The sequence below is a fragment of the Coregonus lavaretus genome (genome assembly GCF_964263955.1).
Source record: "Coregonus lavaretus genome assembly, chromosome: 8".
Classification (NCBI taxonomy): Eukaryota; Metazoa; Chordata; class Actinopteri; order Salmoniformes; family Salmonidae; genus Coregonus; species Coregonus lavaretus.
Window position 1 is genome coordinate 37,682,128 of NC_139995.1, and position 10,552 is coordinate 37,692,679.

At 44.4% G+C, this 10,552-nt stretch overlaps 1 pseudogene across 1 annotated transcript; it reads left to right on the forward strand.

Annotated features, from left to right (window-relative positions):
- Positions 1-339: 339 nt before the first annotated feature.
- On the forward strand, positions 340-4,028 carry LOC311134041 (beta-crystallin B3-like; annotated as a pseudogene). Its single transcript has 5 exons — positions 340-407; positions 777-895; positions 1,178-1,295; positions 3,571-3,712; positions 3,800-4,028. The product of its transcript is annotated as a beta-crystallin B3-like (transcript).
- The last annotated feature ends 6,524 nt before the right edge of the window (positions 4,029-10,552 follow it).

The following is a 10,552-nucleotide window of genomic DNA, read 5'->3' on the forward strand; positions in this document are numbered from 1 at the left end:
GTATTCGTGCATGCAAAAACTACAGTATTTGATTGCACTCGAATGCCAAATGTGGCACTGGACAACAGCAGAGGCTTGCTGATCTTATGCATTTATGAATAATGTTGTTAGGTTTTTTGGGGGCTCATGGCTCACTACTGAGGTTACATTTCGGCCTACTAACCCCTGCTCTCATCGGCGTAGTTCAAGTCTGGATCGTCGTTGGCCAGACATAAAGTGACCACGGCACAGTCCACCTCTGAGTTAGCTGTTATAGTCCCTGTTGGAGGGAGGGTGCTGTGCTGCCATTGTGCTAAGTGACTGACTGTGTTTGGGAATGTTTTGGAATGATGAGGGAAAATGTCAGAGCAGCAGGGTGCACCGGAGCAGCTGGAAAGAGCCAAGGAGGGGCAGGAGCCACCTACAAGGTGGGTGTAGGGTGAATTTGCAAGGTGGGTGTTAGGCAGAAGGGGAAGCTAATCCTAGATCTGCAACTTTGGGGAAACTTCACCCCAGAGCTACAAGGTGTCAATGGACTTTAAAAAATATATAGTTATATCCTAGTGTTCCCATTGTCCCACTTTTATGAAGGGTCACTGATACTACGTATTTACAATGACATAAGCAAGTACAGCACAATTACACTGCACTTAACAGTACATTGTTAAATTAGAACTGTGCAACCTGTAGGCCTATGCAGTTTGTGCTAATGTTGAATTTGTTGTTTAGCTTATTTTACACTATGTATTATGGCTTACTTACCACTGACCTGGGCCTCTCCCTGGCTTGCCTTGCAGGTGGTGGTGTTTGAGTTGGAGAATTTCCATGGGAAGAAGTTGGAGCTGTCTGCAGAGTGTAAGGATGTGATTGAGAAGGGATGTGAGAAGGTGGGATCTGTCATTGTGGAATCTGGACCGTAAGTGTCAACGATTTTGATTTCCTACATTTTCCATGATGCCTCATTCTTAGCCACTTCCTGTTTACCTGTCTCTCCACTACTCCCAGCCTCTTATGACACTGACAGCCCTTATTTAATCCAACCTCAGTCTCTAGACAATTAAATTACATTCCTATTCTATACAGTATATACATTTCGATCACATTTACAGTTCTTATCAATTACCTTTCATTTACTATCTCACAACTATCAGTTCATGTACAACCAATTGGTAAAGTGCAATAACGTTTGTGTTCTCAGCTGGGTAGCATTTGAGTGCCAGGCATTTGGCGGGGAGCAGTTTGTCCTGGAGAAGGGAGAGTATCCTCGTTGGAGCACCTGGACCAACTGCCTGCTGTCCTTCAGGCCACTCTGAGTGGTCAGTCCCTGGAATTATAATTACAATCAGAATCAACTTAATTCACAACGTATCATTACATGTTTCCGGAATTTGACCTGGTGAAACGCTGTACAACAAACAGAATATACAGAGAGAATATAGACAAAATAAGACAAGACTGTCAAGCTATATATAGTCTCTCTTGACAGACGGTTTGCTCCTGGCAATGTATCAATGCTCCAGCTAAAATGTCTGTACAAGTAGGGCATCAGTTGGGACAGAGACAGGGGCGGACTTAGTGATTTGGAGGCCCCAGGCAGAGGACATTTTAAGCCCTGCCTATCCACACTTGTGATTTGTTGGGAGAGTTGTCTGTAAAAGAACAAATATATACAGTGGGGAGAACAAGTATTTGATACACTGCCGATTTTGCAGGTTTTCCTACTTACAAAGCATGTAGAGGTCTGTAATTTGTATCATAGGTACACTTCAACTGTGAGAGACGGAATCTAAAACAAAAATCCAGAAAATCACGTTGTATGATTTTTAAGTAATTAATTTGCATTTTATTGCATGACATAAGTATTTGATACATCAGAAAAGCAGAACTTAATATTTGGTATAGAAACCTTTGTTTGCAGAGATCCTACGTTTCCTGTAGGTCTTGACCAGGTTTGCACACACTGCAGCAGGGATTTTGGCCCACTCCTCCATACAGACCTTCTCCAGATCCTTCAGGTTTCGGGGCTGTCGCTGGGCAATACGGACTTTCAGCTCCCTCCAAAGATTTTCTATTGGGTTCAGGTCTGGAGACTGGCTAGGCCACTCCAGGACCTTGAGATGCTTCTTACAGAGCCACTCCTTAGTTGCCCTGGCTGTGTGTTTCGGGTCATTGTCATGCTGGAAGACCCAGCCACGACCCATCTTCAATGCTCTTACTGAGGGAAGGAGGTTGTTGGCCAAGATCTCGCGATACATGGCCCCATCCATCCTCCCCTCAATACAGTGCAGTCGTCCTGTCCCCTTTGCAGAAAAGCATCCCCAAAGAATGATTTTTACACCTCCATGCTTCATGGTTGGGATGGTGTTATTGGGGTTGTACTCATCCTTCTTCTTCCTCCAAACACGGCTAGTGGAGTTTAGACCAAAAGGCTCTATTTATGTCTCATCAGACCACATGACCTTCTCCCATTCCTCCTCTGGATCATCCAGATGGTCATTGGCAAACTTCAGACAGGCCTGGACATGCGCTGGCTTGAGCAGGGGGACCTTGCGTGCGCTGCAGGATTTTAATCCATGACGGCGTAGTGTGTTACTAATGGTTTTCTTTGAGACTGTGGTCCCATCTCTCTTCAGGTCATTGACCAGGTCCTGCCGTGTAGGTCTGGGCTGATCCCTCACCTTCCTCATGATCATTGATGCCCCACGAGGTGAGATCTTGCATGGAGCCCAAGACCAAGGGTGATTGACCGTCATCTTGAACTTCTTCCATTTTCTAATAATTGCGCCAACAGTTGTTGCCTTCTCACCAAGCTGCTTGCCGATTGTCCTGTAGCCCATCCCAGCCTTGTGCAGGTCTACAACTTTATCCCTGATGTCCTTACACAGCTCTCTGGTCTTGGCCATTGTGTAGAGGTTGGAGTCTGTTTGATTGAGTGTGTGGACAGCTGTCTTTTATACAGGTAACGAGTTCAAACAGGTGCAGTTAATACAGGTAATGAGTGGAGAACAGGAGGGCTTCTTAAAGAAAAACTAACAGGTCTGTGAGAGCCGGAATTCTTACTGGTTGGTAGGTGATGAAATACTTATGTCATGCAATAAAATGCAAATTAATTACTTAAAAATCATACAATGTGATTTTTTGGATTTTTGTTTTAGATTTCGTCTCTTACAGTTGAAGTGTACCTATGATAAAAATGACAGACCTCTACATACTTTGTAAGTAGGAAAACCTGCAAAATCGGCAGTGTATCAAATACTTGTTCTCCCCACTGTATTTTGAAATGTCAGAGAAAAGCCAACATCCTCCCCAGACCTTGTGCCGTTGCCTATAGGCTTACATTGCTTCAAGGTCGGCAATATCTGAGACGTTAAGTAGGGTTGCCAACTCTCCCAGTTTGGACTGAAGTCTCCCAGAACTGGCCTTTACCTACTGCCGGATTGTAATGTTGAAGGACTTTTATAATCTCCCATAATAAGCTTGCAAGTTTGGTCCAATCTACAGTAGCTCCCGTCCTTCAAAGTAAACACCAACTAAATAGCAGTGTGAAAAACAAAGCGTAACCACAACCCGTTCTGACCTGTTCCTCCCCAGGACAGTGCAGATCACAAACTCCACCTGTTTGACAAACCAGGCTACGCTGGGAGGAAGATGGAGATTGTGGACGATGACGTACCCAGCCTGTGCATCCATGGCTTCCGGACCGTGTGGCCAGTGTAAAGGCTCTGAATGGAACGTAAGTTCATAGTTCAACACCTCTACAAATCATTGAGATCATAAATGTGATTATGACTGTATGTTCCTCTTCCCCTATCCTCCCTAGGTGGGTGGGCTACATATTCCCAGGCTACAGGGGCCGCCAGTATGTATTTGAGCTCGGAGACTACAAGCACTGGAACGACTGGGGAGCCACGGCGCCTTAGATCCAGTCCGTCCGACGAGTGCACGACATGCAGTGGCACAAAAGGGGCTGCTTCACCGTTCCCGCCCCACCCCCTGCCCCCACTCCTGCCCCCAACCCCACACCCCCTGCCCCCCCTGCCACCAGCTGAAAGACAGCGGCTATGGCCCCAGGCCCCCTAAGAAGCCAACCCCGGGCCCCCCAACCATCCAGTGCTCCACTGAGCCTCTCCTCCTCATCACAGAGGGCCACCAAGAAACGACGAGCTTTGGGAAAAAAAGTGAAGTGACCATCACTGACTTACCTATGTGTCTGGAGTGTAAATAATAAAGGCTTTGACCCTGAATTGGTTTGATCAAACTGGATGAGAGTGTGTTGTTTTTGTCTAACAGGCCCTCTTACTGAGCTGCTCTGAAAACTTCTCTGAGGTTGTTAGAATAATATTATTTAGTGTGCCAACACCGTACAATAGCAAAAATATTATTTGGTTGGAAGTACCTTTTTACAATATGCTGTATCCCCATTATTAGAATGGATGTAGGGTAAAACACTGACCAGCAGATGGTAATATGGAACCAGAAGACATCAATCTACATGGGAAGTTGAGACAGGTGTCTAGGAGAGGTCAAAGACTAATTAAAACAATAATATTTATCACCATTACAAAAATTATACACTTTCACCCAACAAACTTCTGGTAGATTACGAGACGTTCCATTGGGAGGAGGGGTTAGGGCAGGGATGGGCAACTATAGTCAGAGAGGAAGAGGAAGAGAGACCAAACTCGGCGGAAAATCTGTCTCCATCCAGCGTTTTTCGTTGTTTCGCCCGCCAAGCAAGGAATTTTTGTATGGAGGTCAATGAGAGTGTCGAATTTGGTCATCAAAAAAATGAATGGCTTAGTTTCTACTTGAGGTTTATTTGATCTAATATAAGTTTTGTAATGCTTAAGTTGTTAAGAATGTACTGATATAAGTAGGACACGTGACATCCCGGCAACTTTGAGAATAAAATATTTATATCGGAGTTGTCTCGAGATGGCTATACATATTCATGGAATGAGGCTGGTAGCCTAGCATCTCTCTCCATTGAATACAGGCGGTTGACGTCAACAACCCTCATTGAATATTCAAAAAAGGATTACAATAATGAGATGTATCCACCAATCCAAAGAAAGGATAGGCGGGAGCTAGACAGCCAGCTGTGCCGCTTTGTGGACAACAACTCCCATTGTTAGGGCAGAGAGACATGTATCTTGTCAGTATATCCATAATCTTTGCTAGAGTCCTTGGGCCCAGAGTGGTGTCACACTTTCCCCCCATTCCCAGCAAACACAGCTGATTAAACTAATTGCATTCTAAACTGAAGATCATGATTAGTTGATTATTGGAGTCATCTGTGTTAGCTGGGGCTGGGGAAAAAGTGTGACACCAAACAGGCCCCAGAGGCAGGGTTGTTTCTAGGATTTTAAGACATTGGGAGCTTAGCCCAAAGCCAGTAGTAGGGTCCGGGGGCAAAGGAATTTCAACAGCTAAATTCACGAGTTTGGTGCACTGAGATGAACATTGAGAGATTAGCTATTTTTCAGGTAACTTGCACTTTCCCACCTGCCACAGCAGACACTGCCAGTACTAAATTACAGTAGCAACTGTGGGTCTCTCTACTCTGGAACACTCTACCCTGGAACACATACATCTACAGTGTATTGCCAAAAACCTCCATACCACTCAACAACTTAAAACATAGACTCTGACCTGTCCAATAAGACAAACTGATTAAAGAATCTAAAGCCTTGTTCACACTGCAGGCCTTAATGCTCAAATCAGTTTTGTTTTTCAAATCCGTTTTGGTCTACTGACTGTCCAAACAGCAAGTTACAAGTGACCAAATCGGATGTGTGTGTTCAGACAGCAGTCATTTGTTGACATGGCTACGCTGCGCAGTGGTGTAGGCTGATTGGTGGTGGCGCTCGTGCTTCCTATCACTCAGAAATTATGTAGCAAGCTAAGGTGACAACAATGCCTGCCATGGGTGTTTCCCAGTTGCTTTGAATGTTCACAATCATGGTGTAAGAACACTTTTAAAGCCTCAAAGGTTAAGATGATGCAACTTTCAAAATAAATCATTTTTGGCTAGCCACAGCAGTCAACTAGCTAGTTAGGTAGCTGTTTCGCTTTCTAGCACATTCTTAACAATTAACAAGCTAGTTAGCTCCCACATGTTCTTGTCAGACTGTCAACAGTGTAGCTAGCAAGCAACAAGATATGCCAAATAACAGTCTAAAAACCACTTGAGGGCAAATAAATCAGATTTAACCATTCAGACACAAGTCATATGGCCAGAAATCACATTTTTATCTAACTTCAAACCACCTACAAAGGTGGTATGAAATATCAGATTCCATGTGCTTTTTGGCTGTTCATACTGCAGGAAAAAGAACAGATTTGAATTGGATCTGCAAATGAATAGGATTTGACTCACTTCAAACTGCCAATGTGAACACGGCTTAACAGTACCCGAAAACACTCTCTCTCTCTCTCTCTCTCTCTCTCTCTCACACACACACCCACACACTATACAGTAATTAGAATCTACAGAGCAGCTTTAAGTGATAGTGTACTGTGTGCTCACCCCTCTGCCTCTCTCTGTTATGGGTGGAAGATGGCACAATGATGCCATCTGTTGGTAAATGTTCATTACTGCAACTCCAGTGTTTTACCTGTGTACTTGAGATACTCGGATGTATTGCAATATATTAAACAAGACTGGTTACTCGCATCAATGCCTCTGCCTCGTTATTTAACATTCAAACACTCTCCATCACTTTCTCTGTGTTGTCTGTTGCTGTCTCTCTTGTCTGTCCTCTTCTGTTACTGTCTCTTAGTCTTCTATGTTGATGTCTCTTGTCTAGCCTCCTCTCTCGTCCTGTCCTGGTTGTAAACCATGTTTTACTTTTTTACTGTCTGTATGTCACCTGTTATAATTTGTGCAAATAAATACAACTAATTAGAGTCTATAGAGCAGCTTGAAGTCATACAGTCTACTGTGTGCTCAACCCGCCTCTGTTCTCTCTCCATCTGCCCTCTTCTGTCACTTTCTCTGTCTTGTCTGTTGCCGTCTGTGTCTTGTCTGTTGCCGTCTGTGTCTTGTCTGTTGCCGTCTGTGTCTTGTCTGTTGCCGTCTGTGTCTTGTCTGTTGCCGTCTCAGGTTCTGTCTCCTTTGTCTATCCTCTTCTGTTATGGCCTGTTCTGTTCTTTTGGTGTCTCTCTCCATCATATCATATTCTGGTGTGGCTCTCCATTATATCCTATTCTTCTGTTGATGTGTGTGTCTTGTCTGGTGTGTCTCTTTGCAATCTAAAACTATCAAGGGGTAACTTAACTTGTTTTGGGCCTGTGCAGTGGCGACCCGTCATTCAGGGCAGTTGGGGCAGAGCATAACAATAAACGTTTTGTTTTTGTTGTTGCCTGTTTTACGTGTTATTTTGGCATTAATACGTTTCATATATCAGTTTGCAAACAATGTAAAAAATACACTGCTCAAAAAAATAAAGGGAACACTTAAACAACACAATGTAACTCCAAGTCAATCACAATTCTGTGAAATCAAACTGTCCACTTAGGAAACAACACTGATTGACAATACATTTCACATGCTGTTGTGCAAATGGAATAGACAACAGGTGGAAATTATAGGCAATTAGCAAGACACCCCCAATAAAGAAGTGGTTCTGCAGGTGGTGACCACAGACCACTTCTCAGTTCCTATGCTTCCTGGCTGATGTTTTGGTCACTTTTGAATGCTGGCGGTGCTTTCACTCTAGTGGTAGCATGAGACGGAGTCTACAACCCACACAAGTGGCTCAGGTAGTGCAGCTCATCCAGGATGGCACATCAATGCGAGCTGTGGCAAGAAGGTTTGCTGTGTCTGTCAGCGTAGTGTCCAGAGCATGGAGGCGCTACCAGGAGACAGGCCAGTACATCAGGAGACGTGGAGGAGGCCATAGGAGGGCAACAACCCAGCAGCAGGACTGCTACCTCCGCCTTTGTGCAAGGAGGAGCAGGAGGAGCACTGCCAGAGCCCTGCAAAATGACCTCCAGCAGGCCACAAATGTGCATGTGTCTGCTCAAACGGTCAGAAACAGACTCCATGAGGGTGGTATGAGGGCCCGACGTCCACAGGTGGGGGTTGTGCTTACAGCCCAACACCATGCAGGACGTTTGGCATTTGCCAGAGAACACCAAGATTGGCAAATTCGCCACTGGCGCCCTGTGCTCTTCACAGATGAAAGCTGGTTCACACTGAGCACATGTGACAGACGTGACAGAGTCTGGAGACGCCGTGGAGAACATTCTGCTGCCTGCAACATCCTCCAGCATGACCGGTTTGGCGGTGGATCAGTCATGGTGTGGGGTGGCATTTCTTTGGGGGGCCGCACAGCCCTCCATGTGCTTGCCAGAGGTAGCCTGACTGCCATTAGGTACCGAGATGAGATCCTCAGACCCCTTGTGAGACCATATGCTGATGCGGTTGGCCCTGGGTTCCTCCTAATGCAAGACAATGCTAGACCTCATGTGGCTGGAGTGTGTCAGCAGTTCCTGCAAGAGGAAGGCATTGATGCTATGGACTGGCCCGCCCGTTCCCCAGACCTGAATCCAATTGAGCACATCTGGGACATCATGTCTCGCTCCATCCACCAACGCCACGTTGCACCACAGACTGTCCAGGAGTTGGCGGATGCTTTAGTCCAGGTCTGGGAGGAGATCCCTCAGGAGACCATCCGCCACCTCATCAGGAGCATGCCCAGACGTTGTAGGGAGGTCATACAGGCACGTGGAGGCCACACACACTACTGAGCCTCATTTTGACTTATTTTAAGGACATTACATCAAAGTTGGATCAGCCTGTAGTGTGGTTTTCCATTGATAATTTTTGTGTGATTTTGTTGTCAGCACATTCAACTATGTAAAGAAAATAGTATTTAATAAGATTATTTAATTCATTCAGATCTAGGATGTGTTATTTTAGTGTTCCCTTAATTTTTTTGAGCAGTGTATATATATATATACAGCACCAGTCATAAGTTTGGACACACCTACTCATTCAAGGGTTTTTCTTTATTTTTACTATTTTCTACATTGTAGAATAATAGTGAAGAGATCAAAACTATGAAATAACACATATGGAATCATGTAGTAACCAAAAAAGTCAAATCACGTTATTTCTACAGTAGCTTGATTGGACTTATGTCTACATCATACTTTCAAAATCTTAGCTAGCAGTCATCATCATGAATCAAGTCGACAATCCTTGTCATATGAAGAGAAATTATGAAGAGAAATTAGGGCCCTGTGTAGCTCAGTTGGTAGAGCATGACGCTTGCAATGCCAGGGTTGTGGGTTCAATTCCCAGAGGGGCCAGTATGAGAAAAACAAAACATGTATGCACTAACTGTAAGTCGCTCTGGATAAGAGCGTCTGCTAAATGACTAAAATGTACATTTATAGATAAAACGTATTAGTGCTCATCGGCCATTTTACACAACAAGTAAGGAAATCGCAAATTCAACAATGAAGGTTTGGAAGGAATCAGTGGCAAGGATTGCTTTGCAATCGCTATTCAGTGGATGTGTGGTCCAAGTCTTTATTTAACTAGGCAAGTCAGTTAAGAACAAATTCATATTTACAATGACGGCCTACCCCGGCCCAATTGTGCACCACCCTATGGGACTCCCAATCACGGCCGGATTGCGATACAGCCTGAGAATCGAACCAGGGTCTGTAGTGACGGAGATGCAGTGCCTTAGACCGCTGCACCACTCGAGACCCCAGGGTTTAAGGGTCTCTTTTCCAAGCTTAAACGGATAAACTTTCAACATTGGCCATGCAATACCTTTTGAACGGTCATCCAACTTGGAATTCCAAGTCGGGATCTCGGGCCTCTTTCTAGAGCTCCGACCTGAAGATCACTAACATCATGATTCAACATTGTTTTTTTCAGAGTTCCCAGTTGTCTTGAAAGCACCATAAATCCAGAGAATGCCAGACTTTGATGACAAAATTTGCCCACGAAGGAACGCCGCGCCACCTTCCTGTTCAAGTAAGCACAGCGCAACAAGATGAGTCCTCTTTGGCTCATCTGCAAGGTAGAGGTGCAACATGTCATTAGTTTGTTTTAAAGGGTGACTGCACTTCCTGATTTGGCCTCGTCTTTAGATTTGGTTAATTAAATGCTAGCGGCCATGACTGAATTCAAATGTGAGTTGGTTTCAGGTTGTGGTTTGATGTGGGTGTCTCGTGTGTGTGTTCGCAGGTGGGAAGAGTTAGCCAAATTGTTTCAACAATTAGCTTCAGCCGGCTGGTGTGTGACCTGACTGACTTTGGATGGCTTATCGCTGGAGCTAGTTAGCGACCGTCAATAAATGATATAATCTAAATGAGAACATATTTTCATGTTGCACACATTTTAGTTCTCATTAAGTGCTTTCAATATTTGTATATGAATTTCTACAATTTATAGTTGGTTAAGTCCTTGTTAAGTTAAGTCATTGAAATTTGGAGCTATTGGAACGTTAACATATTGTCCCATGTACATTGTGTAATTTACAGATGGTCCCTAACGAGCCCTATAGGGATATTCAAAGTCAAGCCAAATTTACCACATGCATTATGATCA